Raw genomic sequence first — 18,381 nt, 5'->3', positions numbered from 1 at the left:
TAAAATCACAACAGAAAATTCACACATTAGTCATAATGGATTTACAAAATCACCTCTGCATTAATTTTAGTTATGCTCCTTAAACTACTACTTAATCGTTCTATCGTACAATTATTGTTGTTGTATGTAATTTTGTTTGTTTAATTATTTTGGCGGAAAGGGTCATTACGAGGGAAAGTTATAGGTTGAAAATAGTTCATAAATATGTATAAAGAATACTACTTTATCATTGTTTTCTAACCATTATATTTTTTAATATTTGGAAGTCATAATTCATAACTTTCCAAATTATGTATTTAGTTTCAGGAACATTCCTAGTATGCAGTATAGAGTATGGAGAGTCAGAGTCTGAACATAACCAGTGTCAAAACAATCAGGGATGGTTGGATGAAAGGCTAGTGAATACCAACCTTGTCGTTGCAGTCATGTAAGAGAAGCAAGATATTTTGGGATTTTTTTTCTTCCTTTACTGTTAATTCTCTGTAGCTCACTAAATTGCAACCTAAAGTGCTACTAGCCCTGACACCCTGACTTGCTTCTTGCCTTAAGGAAAGGTGGCAAGCACAGGAACACATCCTAGGAAGAAAGTGCCATACTAACAGACTTGAAAATGTTAGATGTTTTAAAGTAAATATGTCTTCTTTCAGACCTCCTCTTCTGACAGTAGAGTGCTAGGCCTTGGACAAGGGCCCCATTGAAAGCTTCCCAAGAGGGGAGTTTTTAAAGTTTTAGAGGGTTTGAGGGGGATACGGACCTGCATGCCAACGCACTCTGAACTACAAAGGCACACATGGAGATGGATAGAAGACCCTCTGGAAGAGCAGTGGATAACCAGTTCAGTCGATCAGTGAATCCAGGCAATATATCCCTAGAGTTCAACCAATGCAACCAATTTAAAAAAAAAATCAATGTGGTGAGTGTAAATAATGCATTGTAGGACCTTCAGAGCCATCTTGGTATTCGGTTTTCTTTTTGATTGAAAAGAAATGCAGCAAACACATATGAAAAGGTTTCCATTAGTTTCACCATCTGTATTTATTTACTTTTTGAGATCAGACGTACCTCGTCTGTCTGGTACGACTATATTGACCCCACTGATCAATGTGAGTGAATGTGAATGGTATTCAGATCACCAATAAAACTCCATCGAGCTGCTTACATAATCAGTCCCCCAGCTTTCTCCAGCCTGATATTATGGATAAATATATATGCCTTTAGATTCATGAACTGAGAATTATAGAAGTTTTCAGAGGGTCTTCTGTACTAGTGTGTCTCAACTCCAGACGCCAAATCCAACACTGTACTAAAATTGTTCAGCACACAAAATTGCCTTTTTTCATCCAAAATTCACCCCAAAATTAAAGTTCTTCAAGTTCGTCATCATTTAGTTACTTTTTTTCTTCTGTAGAACTTGAAAGAAGATATTTTGAAGAATGTTGGGTACAAAACAACATTTCACTCCACTGATTAAAAAAAAAATCAAAACCATTCTTAGAGAAAGTCATTCAGGTTTTACAACAACATTAGGCTGACTAATTGAATTCTATTATTTTATCATATACCGATATTTCCCCAGCTGTCCATGCTTCGATCAGAAAAGACCTGCAATCCCCTTTTCAGGTCACGACCCACCGGTTGGGAACATGTATTAACCAATGTAATTGAAGTCTTCCATTTCTCACGCCTTCATGGGAAAGAAGCTTAAGGGCCACCTCATCAGACTCTCTACCCCCTATGGTACCAGTTCCATTTCATCTGGCCCAGGGTGGTCTGCTCATCTCGTAGACACGCAGAGCTGATTCTTGGAGGTTTAGATCCAATGCTGAGCCAACATGAGCCAACTTCACATGTCCCCCCCACCAAATACCCATCTCCCTCCAACTGTTAACAGTAAACATGTCTTTTTACGTCTTAGTTGGCGCTGAGCCCGGCAGCCCTCAGCAGTTTACAATGTAGCGGCAGCCCAGGCTTTGACTTTACAAAAGCGTGCTTCTATTTATTAAGGTTTGTAAAATGACAGAACTGCTGCCACTGTGCTGTGAGTGGAATAAACAAGACATAAAATAGAAGCTTGTTAAGCGTAGACGGCCAATTTGTGCTGCCGTTATGCTGCATTTACTCTTTTTTTCTTTCTTCTCCTCTCTCTCTTGGAAGGTGGTGTCACTGTCAATAGAAGTGAATTCAGTGCCAATGTCAGATATGTTTTTTTAAGTCACGTCTCTTTGAGATTTATATCGTCACCATGAGAAAAGTAGATGTGGGTTTTTGAATTGGTGAGAAACCATTAACTATCCCTGAAGAGCACCTTTTATTTAATGAATAGGATGGGTTAGGCTTTGAGAGATGGATTTAATAACCAGAAATGTGGCTGGAAATGACTTGCATTAAAACATTTGGAGTGCTTTATGGAAACATTATTTTTATTATACTGGAAGTGTTTGTTAACAGTCCCAGTTTTGATGTTGGCAGTGTTGACAGCTAAATAAGTCATTGTGGAATATCAGATGAGTTGTCAGAATTGTTTCAGCCACAACATCAATTCTTTATTTTGTCTTTTCAAACAATATCTTATTCAAAGGGTGACAGCGGTTCCCTACTGAGAAGATAAGTATAGATCAGAATGAATTTCAAGTCTGGTCTTTGCTAACCAGATAAACAACTCATTTTTTTTTTTAAACATCACTTTTGCTCACCAACACTGCATTTTTTAAATCAAAAATACACTAAAACAGTAATATTGTGAAAAATTACCATTTAAAATAACTGTTTTCTATTTTGATATGTTGTCAGATGTAATTTATTCTTGTGATGGCAAAGCTGAATTTCTTCAGTGTCACATGGCCTTTCAGAATAATTCTAATATGCTGATTTGGTGCTCAAGAAACATTTCTTTTCATCATCAATGTTGAAAACAGTTATGCTGCTTAATATTTCTGTTGAAAATTACTTTTTTAAATGCTAGTGTATCTGATCCATCTGAGCCTACATACATAGAAATAATGTGTACAGAATGCAATAACATCTTACGCTGGACATTTTTTTGTTAGTAATGATGTTATGAATCAGGCAGGTGCTGCTTTGGTGTTGTTATTTGCCATTTGAACAGGAGAAGGAAAAGCGGCGACTGAATGTGTATCTTGTCTCGCACTGCTTATGTTCAAAAGCGGATCTTCCAGCCCTCCAGTCACTATCTCCAAATGTGTTGCTTATCTATTTTGGATCTCTGACGCTAATGAATGCTAGACCTCACAGGCATTTATCTGTGAGTGAGTGTACGTTTGATCCTATGTCAATTATCTCTTCTCTTTACATCTGCCCTCTGAAGTCTTAATTATGACTTTGATAGAGATGCTGCTGATCAGTCCCTCCCTCTGCTGCTGGAGTTTCCTGCCACAGTGACATTCAGAGCGCACTATATTGCTCCGTCCAGCCCACTGTGATAGGACAGAAACAGAAAACAATCATGTTGGGTGTAGAAAGCAGCCAGAGGTCATTGTAATGTAGTTATTAGGGCAAGACTGTCTCAACAACATGACAGAGATACAGTTTAATTATATCATATACACCACAATTCAAAAGAATTGAGATTGGTAAGATTTTTTAATGTTTATGAAAGAAGTCGCTTATGCTCACCATGTTATCCATTTTCAGCATCATTACTCCAGTCTTCAGTGTCACATGATCCTTCAGAAATCATTCTAATATGCTGATTTGCTGCTCAGGAAACTTTTTTTTTTTATTACCAATGTTGAATTAGTTCCTAATAGTTTTGTGGAAACTTTTGATTCCTTTTTTAGGATTCTTTGATGAATCTAAAGTTCAAAAGAGCAGTATTTATTTGAAATAGTTATTTTTTAAAAGGTCTTCACCTTTGATAAGTTTAATGCAGGGCTGTCCAAATTCGGTCCTGGAGGGCCGGTGTCCTGCAGAGTTTAGCTCCAACTTGCCTCAACACACCTTCATGGACGTTTCTAGTATGCCTAGTAAGAGCTTGATTAGCTGCTTTAGGTGTGTTTGATTAGGGTTGGAGCTAAACTCTGCAGGACACCGGCCATACAGGACCGAGTTTGGACAGCCCTGATTTAATGCATTCCTTGCTGAATAAAAGTATGAATTTCCTTCAGAAGAAAATCTTACAAAACCTTAATTTTTGAATGTTAGCCGCTGTATGCATATGTAGTTGTATGTTTGTTTTTTTCATTTTTTTGTTTAAACATTAAGATGATTAACCTCATGGTGAGAGCTATGTTGAGATCACATGATCAGATGAATAACAATACTTTGTGCTCCATGAATTCATTTACTTCTCTGTATCAGTAGTACATTAAATAAACATTTTTGCTTCAGCTGATTAGAATGTTTTCAAGCTTTCAGAAAAGCAACCCCAGCAGTGTGCAGAATCCATCTAGATGACGTGACACCAGCCATAGTGCACCACAATGCTCATCACACACCAGTTTTTGGTGGAGACAAATGTGATGCAGCCAATTTATAGCTAGGGTTATTAAGAGGCCGTGATGGATGGGAGGTCATGGGGACATTTGGCCTTGTTTTCACCCACACAGTTCACTGGAAAATCACTCCCTGCTGGCCTCACTAACACCTCTTCCAGCAACTTTAGTTTACCCAGGAGCTCTCCCATCCAAGTGCAGGCCAAGCTCAGCTCTGTTTGGCTTCAGTGGGTAACCAGTCTGTTAGAGCTGCAAGATGTTGCTTAAATGAATTTTAAAAGTTTTTTACTTGTTTATTTAACCATAAAGCAACTTAATCACCAGGGCAGATGCCTAAATGAACTAATTAGAGTATTGCATGTGTTAGATTGTATTGAGTAATGTGTTGTTGTATTGAATGCCTGAATAGAGCTCATTCATTCCGGTCCAGAAGTTTATAATATTTCAAAGAGCTCATACAGTCATATTGAGAAATGATAGATGGGTTAACATGTTTGCATTAAGTTAGTAAACTAAGTGTGTGCCCCCATGCTTTGAAAAAAGACAGTTAGGTCGCCCATCTAGGGGTTATTTGTTTTCGGTAATGATCTCATTAAAGCGAGAGGTTTACTCTGAATCATTAATCACCCTGTTGACCATCAGGAGAGGGAGCACATTCTGTGGCTTTGTGATTCCTCTGACTGGCAGTAATTACTCACAGGATTGGCATTTCATCCATTGACTTTAATTCAGTTTCATTATAGAAAAGTTCCAGTGTGTTCATTAGCTTAGAACTCCAACAATGAGATGAAGCAAGTTATTTGGCATAAACTGAGAGAGGTGAACTTTTGATGGCACCAGGCATTGAGTGCTGTAGAAGCTCTGCTGTGATCTCGGCTTTTGATGTCACTGATGTTTGATGTAGCGTCACAGATGGGCGCTGGCGACTACAATTGAGACTTTTATTTAGTCATTTAGGTGCTCTGCAAAGCTCAAGCAATTCCAATGCACCTTTATGCGAAATCCTGCTTTTGCATGCTTCACTTTATGTGGTCCTGCAGTCTGTCATATTCCTGTTCAAAATTCAGTGCATAATTTATTGCCCATTCATTGTCAGGAATCTTAAATTCCTCAGTCACACATACGTATATTACTTCAATTCCTCCTAAGAAATGCTCAATTTGAGTCAATGCGTTTATCTACTGAGGAATGTCTTGTATAATTCAAACATATGGGTATATAATTTTTCTGTAAGTGTAGTTGTGATATATTACCATTTCCCTAAGATTTAATGCCTTGCTATTGATATTTACCCATATGAAAACCAATATTAATTGCAAAGCAAATAGTAGCTCAAGTTGAAAAGCCTGAAAAGAAGGTTTTTCAGGCTTATGCAAGAAGTTGAGTGTGGTTTTGTGTAGCCACACGTATGACTACCTGTATCTGTTTCACTTCACAGCTTAATAGGGCCAGAAACGATATCTGACCAACATGTAAAGTGACCAACTATAATTTGGGTGCCACTCATGGATTGTGTGGCAGATTTATTTGAAATATACTTAATATATATTGTGGCGGGAGGAGCAAACGACAGACACAGTGGGTGTGGCGTCAGGCCTCGGAGAGGATTTTAATTAAACAAAAATGGTAAAATAAAGTGTCCAAAGGGGGAAAAAGTGTCCAAAATAAACAGGGGGATCTGGTGTCCTCGTCGTGCTGCGGGGCTTGTGAAGGAGGGCAGTGTTCAGGAGGGAAGGGTCCAGGCAAGGGGCGGAGTCCAGTGGCCGCACGCGCTCCCATCTTGGGGGCCGGGGCGCGAGTGGCGGCGGCTTCTTCGGAGCGGCGTAATCCCTCTGCTGGCCGCGGCTCCTCCAGGGGAATCGACGGCCCGGCATCCTGGCCCGTCAGCCGTCTAACGGGTGTTGGCTGTCTCCAGGACTGCGGGTCTGGCATCTCACGTCTCTGGAGGTGCAGGGCTCCCTCGACGCTCCCTTCCTGGACCCACGAGGACACCAGCGTGCATGCGCGGGGAAGAGACCGGTCTCTCAAGGAGAGGCGCGCTCAGCATTTAAGCAGTGGCGGTGATGAGGCTCCATTCACATAAGGTGCGCCTCATCACACGCCGGCAGCCGTGGCTATTCAGCGCCCCTCCTCTCTCGCACACCCACTCCCGTCGGGAGCCTGGTGAAGGGCGGTGAATACGGGACGGGGTGGTGATGATAATAAGGGGGGAGGCAGCCGACTCGTCACAATATACTTAATATATACTTAATATACTTAACATAAGCAGATGTGGAAAAAATTAATTCAGGTATTGGTCAAACAGTCACTGTGAGCAGTTGTACTGCAGGTATAGGAAATATCTATAGACTTTATAATCAGAATTTATTTTCATCCAAAAGTTACTTTTTTCCACAGACATAATTATGAAAACTTGAATATTTTTTGTATTTGTTTTAACAAATTAGTACTTTTATTAAGAATTCTAATGCATTATGTCTCACACAATATCGTTAAAAGTTTACGGTTTACTTTGAATAAAAAACATTAAATTTAAATTTTGAGGAGAAACTTAAGATAGCAGTTGAGAAAATGGTTTTCCTCATGTCGCAGCTGCATGGTGCATTACTTAAAGAAATCAGTCATCATATTCAAGATTCAAGATTTTTATTTGTCACATACACAATTATACTGAGTATAACCAGCAGTGAAATGTAGGTCAGGTCCGCTCCAAGGACAGTGCAATTATAAAGTATACAAATATTAAGAAAAAGAAAAGTAGAAAAAGTAAAAGAATAAAATAAAAAGATAAAAAATATAAATATAAATATAAATTTACAGGTCAGTATGTTGTTGACTTAAATAGTAATAAGAGGAATGTGCAAAAAGAATGTGCAAAAGGTTGTACAGGGTATTTAAATAGCAGCAATATGAGGTAGAAAAAATTATGAATAGCTTATTGATATAGTGATATTTACATGGAGTCATGTGATGTTATGACACAGAGTTAGAGTTTAGGAGCCTGATGGCCTGGGGGAAGAAGCTCCTCCTAAGTCTCTCAATTTTTGCCATCAGGCTACGGAAGCGCTTACCAGATGGAAGCAAAGTGAATAGACGGTTACCAGGGTGATTTGAGTCCTTGATAATTTTGACAGCTCTACTTTTGCAGCGTTTGAGGTAGATGTCCTGCAGAGAGGGGAGAGCAGACCCTGAGATGCGCTCAGCTAAGCGCACAACTCTCTGTAGTGCTTTGCAGTCTTGATTGGAGCTGTTTCCATACCACACTGAGATGCACTGAGTCAATACACTTTCTATGGTCCCTGAATAGAAAGTTTTCAGGATTGCTGGTGAGACCCTGAATTTCCTCAGCTGTCGCAGATGGTACAGTCTTTGCCTGGCTTTCTTAACCTGTGTTTGGATGTGTGTAGTCCAAGTCAGGTTCTCGGAGATGTTTACACCGAGGTACTTGAAGTTACTCACCCTCTCCACAGGGGTCCCACTGATCATAAGAGGAGTGTAGGGCTGCTGCTGTCTCTTCCTAAAGTCCATGACCAGCTCTTTAGTTTTGCTCACATTCAGAGAGAGACAGTTGTCCTGGCACCATGATGAGAGTCTCTCTACCTCATCCAAGTATGCGGTCTCATCGTTGTTGGAGATGAGGCCCAGAACCACAGTATCATCAGCGAATTTGATAATAGTGGAAATAGATGTGGAGCTGTGAGAGGACACGCAGTCAAGCGTGTAGAGAGAGTAGAGCAGGGGACTCAGGACACAGCCCTGTGGGGCTCCTATGTTCAGAGTGATGGAGTTTGAGGTGAACTGGCCAACTTTCACCACTTGAGGTCTGCCGGTGAGGAAGTCTTGAATCCAGTCACAGAGTGAGGAGTTTAGGCCAAGGTCTGTGAGTTTAGAGACCAGCTTGATGGGGACTATAGTGTTGAAAGCTGAGCTATAGTCAGTGAATAGCAGCCTTACATAATTCCCATTATTGCTGTCTAAGTGTGTGAGGGAAGAGTGGAGGACGTGAGAGATGGCATCATCCGTAGATCTGTTTGGGCAAACTGAAGAGGGTCCAAAGTAGGGTCCAAAGGATGGAGGAGCAAATGTGGCTCTTTACAAGTCTCTCAAAAACCTTCATGACTATAGATGTGAGGGCAGCTGGGCTATAGTCATTCAGGCCTGAGGGTTAATTGTTCTTTGGCACAGGGATAATGACAGATTTTTTGAATGAGGTGGGAACCACGGAGGTAGCAAGCGACTCATTAAAGATAGATGTGAACAAACTAGCGAGCTGATCAGCGCAGGACCTCAGAACACGGCCGGTTATTCCATCAGGTCCAGCTGCTTTCCTGACGTTCACTTTCTTTAGCGCCCTCCGAACCTCATCCTCCGACACGGTGATTACAGGATCATCGCTGCTCTGCCTGCTGCTTCCTGATGCGCTGGTCGGCAGAGACGCGCCGCCGCTTTTGCAATCGAAGCGGCCGAAGAAGATGTTTAACTCGTCGGCCAGCAACAGATCTGCTCTCACCTCAGCAGAGGATTTGTTTCCGAAGGCACAGATGGTCCTCAATCCCTGCCACATCCGTCGTGAATCATTGAGCTGGAAATGAGACTCAATTCTCTCTTTGTATAGGTGTTTGGCGGCTCTTACTGCGCGTAAGAGAGCATAGCACGATGCTTTGTACTCGCTCATATTCCCGGTCAGAAGAGCCTCATTGTAAGCGGCAGGGCGTGTCTTAACCGCAGCACGGATTGTACTGTCCACCCACGGTTTCTGATTGGAGAATGTCCTTATAGTTATTGTTTCTGTAGCTTGCTCGGTTAGCGTGTTTACAAAGCTCAATGCTACATCCGTGAACTCGCTTACGTCAGAAGAACTCGCCCGGAACATGTTCCAGTCGACGTCATCAAGAGCCGCCTGCAGCATAGCCTCTGAGTGGGAGGACCAGTGCGTCACTACTCTCTGCACCGGAGGATCCTGAACGAGCCTTTGTTTGTATTCCGGTGATAGGAAAATAGCGGCATGGTCCGATTTGCCGAAAGCCGGTAGTGAGCGGGCTTTGTAGGCATTCTTGAACTGAGTGTAGCAATGATCCAGTGTGTTTGGTCCTCTAGTTGGACAGGATACATGTTGATGAAAGTTCGGCATGACCTGCCTGAGGTTGGCTTTGTTAAAGTCTCCCGCGATGATAAAGGCAGCGTCAGGATGTTTGTTAATGTAGCCGCTGAGCACATCGTGAAGCTTAGACAAAGCCAAGCCGGTGTCCGCCTGTGGTGGAATGTACACAGCAGTGACAATGATTGCTGAAAACTCCCGGGGCAGATAAAATGGGCGGCAAATAATGGAAAGATGTTCCAGATGAGGCGAGCAGGAACGCGACAGAATGGAGATATTCCTGGGATCACACCATTTCTCGTTAATCATGAAACACACTCCTCCACCCCTGGATTTACCGGCCTCTGCTGTTCTGTCCATCCGAAAAACAGAGAAGTTATCACTTGGCATTACAGCAGTGTCCGGGACCAAGGACGAAAGCCATGTTTCTGACAAACAAAGGATGTTACAGTCCCTTATGTCCCATTGGAAACTAATCCTGGCTCTAAGATCGTCCATCTTATTCTCCAAGGATTGGACATTTGCGAGCAGAATGCTCGGAAGAGGAGGACTGTGAGCCCTTTTCCGGAGTCTATCTCGAATCCCAGCGCGTTTCCTGCGGTGTTTCTTGATCCGTCGCCTCGGGGGGTTATTGTTCATCTCTGCGTTCTGAAGAATCTCCAGAGGCCATGCTGGATTCCTGGATAAAGTGTCCTGAAGCAGGTTGGTGTAGCGGTTTCCAATGTCCAAAAGTTTTTCTATGTTGTAGGTGATCAGTGCCGACGTGAAATGTGTAAAAAGAGAAAGTAAAAGTAAGTAAAAAAGTAAGTTAAAGCAAAATCTTAGCAGAGCGGCCTGAACGGCGTCCGAACACAGCGGCGCCATTCTATACCCAATGTAGTCAATTTAATACAGCATAGTACATAACATCTATGTTGTTGACAGTAATAAGCTTATATAATGTCAAGCACAAACTGTTGACAAGTTGGCGGATGCTACAGTATTTATAGTGCCACTCCAGGCTTGTTGTATTGATTCAGGGTGGGCATTATTAGATCCACTGTGGGAGGCGTAATTACTGCAGCTGCGGTCCCTCCGATCGCAGTCACACTGGGCCACCGACCCAGGTGGTCCTCTCGCCTTAGACCACATCTCTCAGCCTTTCATTGGTTGCCTTTTGTGTGGGTCTTCCATACGCAGCCTTCTGCTGACTAAATGCATTTGATATAGAAAATGCATATGTCCAGATTATAGGTCTAAATGCTCAGTTCTGTTTTTTTTCTCCTTCAAATTCAGACTTTTTGCTTTGATTGTTCATATTCATGTTTGTAAATGACTCGTATATCTGTCATTGGTATGAATGGACCACTGCCTGACAGCACCTATAATAGGTATATATAAATGAATAAATGAAAAATGGATAAATGTAGGTACATTCACAAGAACAATAACAATGTGTTAACAATCACAAATAAAAAACAATAATATGTTGATCCTGCTAACATTGTTGATTTGTGAGCATTCATTGGTTTTACTGGACTTGATGTCCAAGAGCATATTCATATACATGGTCTTTGTTTTTGTTTTTCTCGCCATCTTTCTACTCACACTGCTCGTTGCAGGTTTTGTTTTATTTAACAATTAAGAAAAAGTATTTTTTTGCCTCTTAAATAGGGTGACATTGAATTTAGGCCATGTTCAGAGATAGAACAAATCTGTATTGGTGTGCACTTGGGTCACATTATAATAAATCGTATATGAGACTGATCTGAACACATCAAATCAAATAGCCCAAATTGGATTGAACATTTTCAGCCCTTTATATGAACATAGCTAATAAAAAGTCTTGTACCACTTACCTGAATTCAGAAAAGTATTCTAATCTTACTGCTTTTGCTATATGGCTTGGTATTATTTACGAATTCAGCCATGGTTTTGTTGGTTAGCACCAGTCCAGTTTGATCCTGCTAGTAGATGTTAGAATTACAGCAATTTTTTTATTTTTATTGATGACTATTCAAAAATCATCAAATTTCCCTAGGGATAAATAAAGTATTCTTGAATCTTGATGTGTATAAAATATATTAATTAATTTTAATATTTCCTTTACATTTTATATACTTAATATTTTCTTTAGATTATTGTTATATCTAATAACTTATTTTTTATTAAAAATTTATTATATAATTATAGGTATTTTGCCACATTATAAATGTGATACATATAATGTACTTTTATTTGTTGTTTGCCTTTTAGAAAGATTTGGGAAGTGTTGGCTTAGGTTAGCTCTGCTATTTAGTGTTTTCAGGCAAACTGTTGTTAAATGTAGAAAAACAGCAACCCCTTCTGTTTCTCCTTTTTTCGTGTATTCCTTAAGAGCTGGAAGGCCAGCAGTAGGTTGCACAAGACAAATCCAAGGAGCAACTTTTTATAAAGTAGCGCTGAAGCAACACAATCATTTTGCCACAGTCACAGCTAAATTAAAACTCCGAGATCAAACCATAGCCTGCCTTCCTATCTGAAGCAGCATTCTGATTCCGTAGCTCGCTAGACTCCCTTAATCTCGGGCCCTGGGGATCTTGTTGGAGCCTGTTAGCAAATGTTTATCCCACAGTGAACACCTGGTTGTTTGGAGAGTGCGCCCACAGTGCATTGCCATCCCCCACCCGAGCAACAGCGTGCTTAGTTGTGAGCCGAGAGTGAGCCGGCACATCGTATTCCTACCACAGCGCGCAGTTCGTCGCATTCAACATGGTGATTAGCATAAGCCTCATTTAGTCATGCTTTAATGAATAATTTTTCCTGGGCTTATTCCCAGCTGTGAAAAAGCATTAAATGGTAAAGCTATGAATTGTAACCTTAAACTTGATATTACCCAAAGAGACCATTGAACAAAGCTTATCGCATATCATTAACCATGATTACTCATATGTCCTGAGGGATTTCTAGTGGTTTGATAGAATAACTCTTTAGTGGTGTTTCAAGGAAATTCTTTAAAGAAATGCTCATAATGCAATGTATTTTATTCCAGACCAACATTCTCATGTAATTCAGTGTCCCCGTTGGTCTTTACATAGTCTGAAATTACGTTTGATCAAATTTCTGGTGTATTTACGCTCATAGTTTGATTCTCTTGGCTTTATTTGGTCCGGACATTTTATTTGGTTTTCTTAGCATTCACAGTGTGATTTTTAAGATGCAAAACAAAAGGCATAAGAATACAGTCATAACCTGATTAGACAGCGTTTGTGTTGTATACTTTATGAACATACCGAACATCCAAAACAATGCTGTGCGCTGGGCTGAATGCACTCGCCGTATGTGTGCGTTTATGGTAGTATCTCTCAAAGAGCTTAGAAAATGTCAAAAGGAGTCAAAACAGCACCAGGTATTCCTCCATTGGCTCTTAGGATAAGAAGAACCAAGTATGCTTTAGCATTTTGTCCATTTTAGGGTCACATCATGTGACATCTCGTTGGTTTGTTTACCATCCGTTTGGATGGCAGCGTTCACACTTGTTCAAATGAACTACACTATCAGAGCAATCACACTAGAGTTCATTTTAATCAAACCAAACCTGCCAAGTGTAAACACACCATAAAAAGCTTTAAATATTTGAAATGGTATAATTACCTCATCTTAATTATAATTGTAAGAAGTCTTAAATTTAAGGATGGGAAAACCGAAATCATGATAAACCCTGATGTGATTATTAAACATCAAAAAGCTGTGATTAAATTAATATCAGCACTGCACGTTCAAAGCCAAATGTTGCTTTGTTGCACATTCTACAGGTTCGCAGTTTCAAAGCAGTTCGCAGTCAATACATATCATGCATTTATCCCAAGCAAATGCTTATGATTTACAGTTGATGAATTAGAAACACTATAAAGTAAACATCATCATATTTTGTAAAATGCATATTTTAGCTCTCATCTTTTTAAATGAGCATCTGGAATAGTAAAGCATAGACATAAATTCTGCATTATGCACAAAGTCTTTTTTCTGGATATTACTTTAGTAATGTAATAAACTGCATCTGGCATTTAATTCAGTGTAAGCGCTTTATGGATATGCAGTATTAATTTTTTTTTGTGCAGGTCTTAAATTTGACTTTATAAAATTCTGCTGGTATCCTGTTAGTTTTCATATTCTTTTTAAAAGGAAATTTCTCTCCAAAATTTAAATGGTCATTTACTCACCCTTGTTCCATCCAAACCTGTATGACTTGCTTTCTCCTATGGAACATAAAATAAGTTATTTAAAAAAACACAAGACATTTTTCAAGGTATCTTATGGAATAAATTGACTGGATTTGGCTAGATTGTACTTTATTTATAGCTCTGGAGGTCTAGTGTTCAGTTTGCACTATATTCAATCTGGTTCAGCTTCCTTTTCCAATCTTGGACAGCGTGTCCCGAAGCTTTGAAGTCCCATGGCAGTCTGAGACTCTAGGGCACTGGCCCAATTGGCCATTTGATCCATAATCCAGCACTGCCAGCTGAAAGCCTGCATGTTTTTTAATAAAGACATAAAAAATTTAATGGAAAGAGATATTTCATTTTAAAAGTCCAGACAGGAAAAAGCAGTGTAATTGTGAGTCATATAAAAAAGAGTTTCCTAAGAAGAAAAACCATGAGGAAGCTGGGGATGATGAGGTTGATTGGCCTGTCACTAAAACTTCTCAGTTTCAGTGACCTTTTAAGGCAGTTACTCTCAGTGGTTGTTAATTGATTTATCGAACACCGGTCAATCAGATCATAGAAGCAGGGGTTCGTTGAAAGTCTTCATTATTTACTCCTTAATTACTCTAGCCCAGTGTCTCTCTCCGGCTCTCTGCTTTGCTCTATACAATGCTGAACTAACCTTTACTAGATCCTCAGAGACGAAGAGAGCACAAAGCCCCTGTGCCTGGTTGGTGGAGGCTTATGAAGTGGGGCAGCCTCTCTCTTTGCTCTTCCTAATCTTAATTAAGTCCTAAACAACTGGGCTTTGCTCTTATCAGTATTAGAGACGGTTGATGTCCAAGCTGTGGGATGCTGTAGTGCACATTTAATTGCAAAGTTTGATAAGAACGAGTAGAGCTCAAGAAAAAGATGTTGTTTATTGTGAACCTTTTACAGAATGAATTCATATAATCTGCAATCATGAAGTCACCTAAGAAATGTTTTGTGTTTTTAAAGGTAAGATTTTATAATGTATGTGCCAGTAATCATATTATTATTATTAGTTGTGTCTACATTTAAAAGCATTTTGCTATGACTTTTGCTTGCATTTCAAAGCATTTTGCATTAAGTGTTCTGGCTCCGGACATAAATTTTATGCACCATTAAGTATGAATGGCAACGCACTTGATGTGTATCTGGTCTCTTGCACTCCATATTTTCATCCATATTTTATTTTGTGAGATCACGTATGACTATGAGAGTATTCAAATAGCAGTATTTCAACTTTAAATATGTATTAAACTACCATTCAAACATTTTGGGTCAGTATGTTTTAATTTTATATTATAGAAAGAAGTGTATTTCTTTTATTTAGCAAGGGTGCTTTAAATTTATCAAAAGTGTCAGAAATATTTCGTAACATTAAAATGTATTTGCTGTTTCAAATAACAATCTATTCATCAAAGAATCCATAAAGATATCAAGCAGCACAACTTTCAACATAGCTAATAATAATAATGTTTCTTGAGCACCAAATTAGCATATTAAAAGATTTTTGTATTTTGAAAATTCTAAGTTGTCATCACAGGAATAAATTATATAATATCAAAAATATTTTAAAATAGACAAGAGTTCTATTAAATTGTAGTAATACAATTCAATTTTTATTGTACCTTTGATCAAATAAATGCAGCCTTGGTGAGCAAAACAGACTTCTTTCAGAAACATAAAAAAATCTTCCCAACCCCAAACTTTTGAACGTTAGTGTACATGGGACGGTTGGCAACCGCAAAGAAAGGGCGCTAAGAATGTTTGAGAACCTCTTTGGGAACAGTCATTTGCAAAGCTTGCTAATGCATTACTTAAAATCTCAGGGGTTACTTCAAGTAAATAATGTAGGTTACAGGGGTGCAGCATACAAAAAATGTTGGGAACCCATTGTAGTAGCTGTGGCTGGTGCTCCTTCTTACATGCCATACTCACATCTCCTTTTAAACAGAGCCCCAGGGCCTGAGTTTTCTATTCTACTGAGAGGGTTAGTGGTTTGTTTATGAGTGTAGTGTAACACGTACCTTCCTTCTCTTGCTTCACTAAATAAAACACTTACGTTCTTCCTCTGATTCTCTCTCCAAAGGCTACAGAAGAATTGCTACCTGTTTTAACAATAGTCCTGCATCCTCAAAGATGACCTGCTCGTGATGCCTCTGTAAGTAGGTTTCTCTTTGTTGTAAACACTCTGCAAGATGTAATTATCTGAATGAAACATGAGGAATAAAAGAACCTCACTAGTACTTCACTTTTGCCCCTTTTCCATCAGCAGGGTGCAGGTGCACTTTTCTATGCTAGTGTCCAGTCAGATGCAACATAGAACAAGACATCATTGATTTGACCATACTTTATGTATAATGAGTAATTAAATATAATTTAACTGCTGTATTAACATACAGTGCCTATAGAAAGTCTTCATACCCCTTCATTTTTTTTCACATTTTGTTATGTTGCGTTATTATGTTAAACTGCTTTAAATTACTTTATCTTATCTTTAAATTATTATTTATCACAACTTTGCAAATTTATTAAAAATGAAACACTGAAAAAATTACATTGCACAAGTCTTCATACCCTTAACTCAAAACTTAGTTAAAGCACTTTGGCAACAATTACAGCCTCAGGTCGTTTTGGGGTATGATGCAACAAGCTTTGCACATCTGCATTTTTTTTTTTTTTTTGCCATTCTTCTCTGTAGATCATCTCAAGCTCTGTCAGGATGGCAGGTGACCATTGGTGGACAGTCATTTATAGGTTTCTCCAAATATGTCTGATTGGTTCCAAGTCCCAGCTCTGGCTGGGCCATGCACTCGAGGGCGTTCATAGAGTCGTTCCCAAGCCACTCCTGCATTGTCTTGGCTATATGCGGAGGGTGATTGCCATGTTGGAAGGTGAACTTTCAGGCTAGTCTGAGGTTCTGAGCGCTCTGAACCAGGTTTTCATTAAGGATATCTCTGTATTTAGCTGCATTCAGCTTTCCGTCTCTGATCAATTCCCCTGTCCCTGCTGCTGAAAAACACCCCCACTGCATGATGCTGCCGCCACCACCATGCTTCACCCTTGCGATGGTATTATGCAGGTGATGAGCGGTGCTTGGTTTCCCTCAGACATGAATAAGGAATTGAGGTTTATCAGACCAGATAATCTTTTTTTTCATAGTCTGAGAGTTATTTGGGTGTATTTTTGTAAATTCCAATCAGAGTTTCTTGTATCTTTACTGAAGAGAAGCTTGAGTTTGGTCACTTTGCCATCAAGCCCAGATTGGTGGAGTGTTGCAGTGATGATTCTCCCATCTCCATATAAGATCATGGAGCTCAACCAGTGTGACCATCAGTGTCTTGATCACCTCTCTAACCAAGACCCTTCTCCTTCGATTGCTCAGTTTGGCCAGGAGGCTAGATCTAGGAAGAGTCCTGATTGTTTCAAACTTCATCCATTAAGGATTATGGAGGCCAAATGCTCCTGTGAACCTTCAACACAGCAGCATTTTATTGTAGTCTTCCCAGATCTGTCTCAACACAATCCTGTCTCTCAGCTCTGCAGGCCATTCCTTTGACCTAATGGATTCGTTTTTGCTCTGACATCCATTTCAGCTGTTAAACTTCATATAGACAGGTGTGTGTGCCTTTCCAAATCATGTCCAATCAACTGAATGTGCCACAGTTTAACTCCAGTCGGAGTATAGAAACATCTCAAAGATGATCCAGTGAAACTGGAATGATCTAAATTTCAAGTGTCGAAGCAAAGGGTATGAAGACTTGTGCAATATTATTTTATCAGTGTTTCCTTTTTAATAAATTTGCAAAGTTGTGATAAATCCAGTTTTTGCTTTGTCATTATGGTGAGTGGGGTGTAGATTTATGTGGAAAAAAAAGTAATTTAAAGCAGTTTAACATAACGAAACATAACAAAATGTGAAAAAAATTAAGGGGTATGAAGACTTTTTGTAGGCACTTTTTTAGTAGTTTAATAATTACTTTTTAGTGATTTCTAAAAAGGCTCTGGCACACATAAAATGGCACCATTTTGGTGGACAAGGGACGTGAGACGTACATTCAGAACATTTTTAATTTTGTATGCATTTGATATGTTTTTTTGTGAATTTGAGGAAGACTCTAGTCAAAGTTCTACTTCTACCATCAGCTTCATACTTGAGTACAGCTTTCTTTAACAGGAACTCAAGTCATAATGGAGATCTCCTGTCTTCCTGGAGAATCTGCGTGAGGTTTCCCTCCTATTCTCTTTCTTACTCTTTTTGTCTTTTGTTTTTGTCACTCCGATGCTCCTCGCTCTCTATTTCTCTCTCTCTGTGACCGTGGACAAAGTCGGGGAGCCTTTCAAGTCAAATCCCTTTATTCTATGTCAGAAATTGAGTGTTCTGAAAAGGAGAGTTCTGGAAAAGAGAAAGGGCTGAAACTTTGATTGCAGCCATTTGTGGAGCGGCACAGCCTGAGGCTTTTTTTCCCGTCCTCAAAAGAAAACCGTAAGAGAGGCTGACATATTTAATTGGCTGTTTGTAAGCTAATTAAAGCTTGTATGTTGATGTGTTTGACAAATCACCAGGGTCTTTTTCATGTTTCAGACTTCCTCTGAAAATATATTTTGTTTAACTGTGTGAAAGTATCAAGTTCTATGAAGA

General features: G+C 39.6%; 1 protein-coding gene across 1 annotated transcript in view; it reads left to right on the top strand.

Moving 5' to 3' along the window:
- LOC306876664 (semaphorin-5B-like) overlaps nt 1–18,381 on the top strand; it is a 149,673-nt gene that overhangs the window by 8,593 nt on the left and 122,699 nt on the right. The window contains exon 2 of the mRNA XM_079428003.1: nt 15,829–15,900. The gene's annotated coding sequence lies outside the window, so the exon portion shown is untranslated. The remainder of the gene's footprint in view (nt 1–15,828; nt 15,901–18,381) is intronic.

This window comes from Barbus barbus (genome assembly GCF_936440315.1).
Source record: "Barbus barbus genome assembly, chromosome: 11".
Classification (NCBI taxonomy): Eukaryota; Metazoa; Chordata; class Actinopteri; order Cypriniformes; family Cyprinidae; genus Barbus; species Barbus barbus.
The sequence above is the reverse complement of the archived record's forward strand: the minus strand, read 5'-3'. Positions and strand labels throughout refer to the sequence as shown.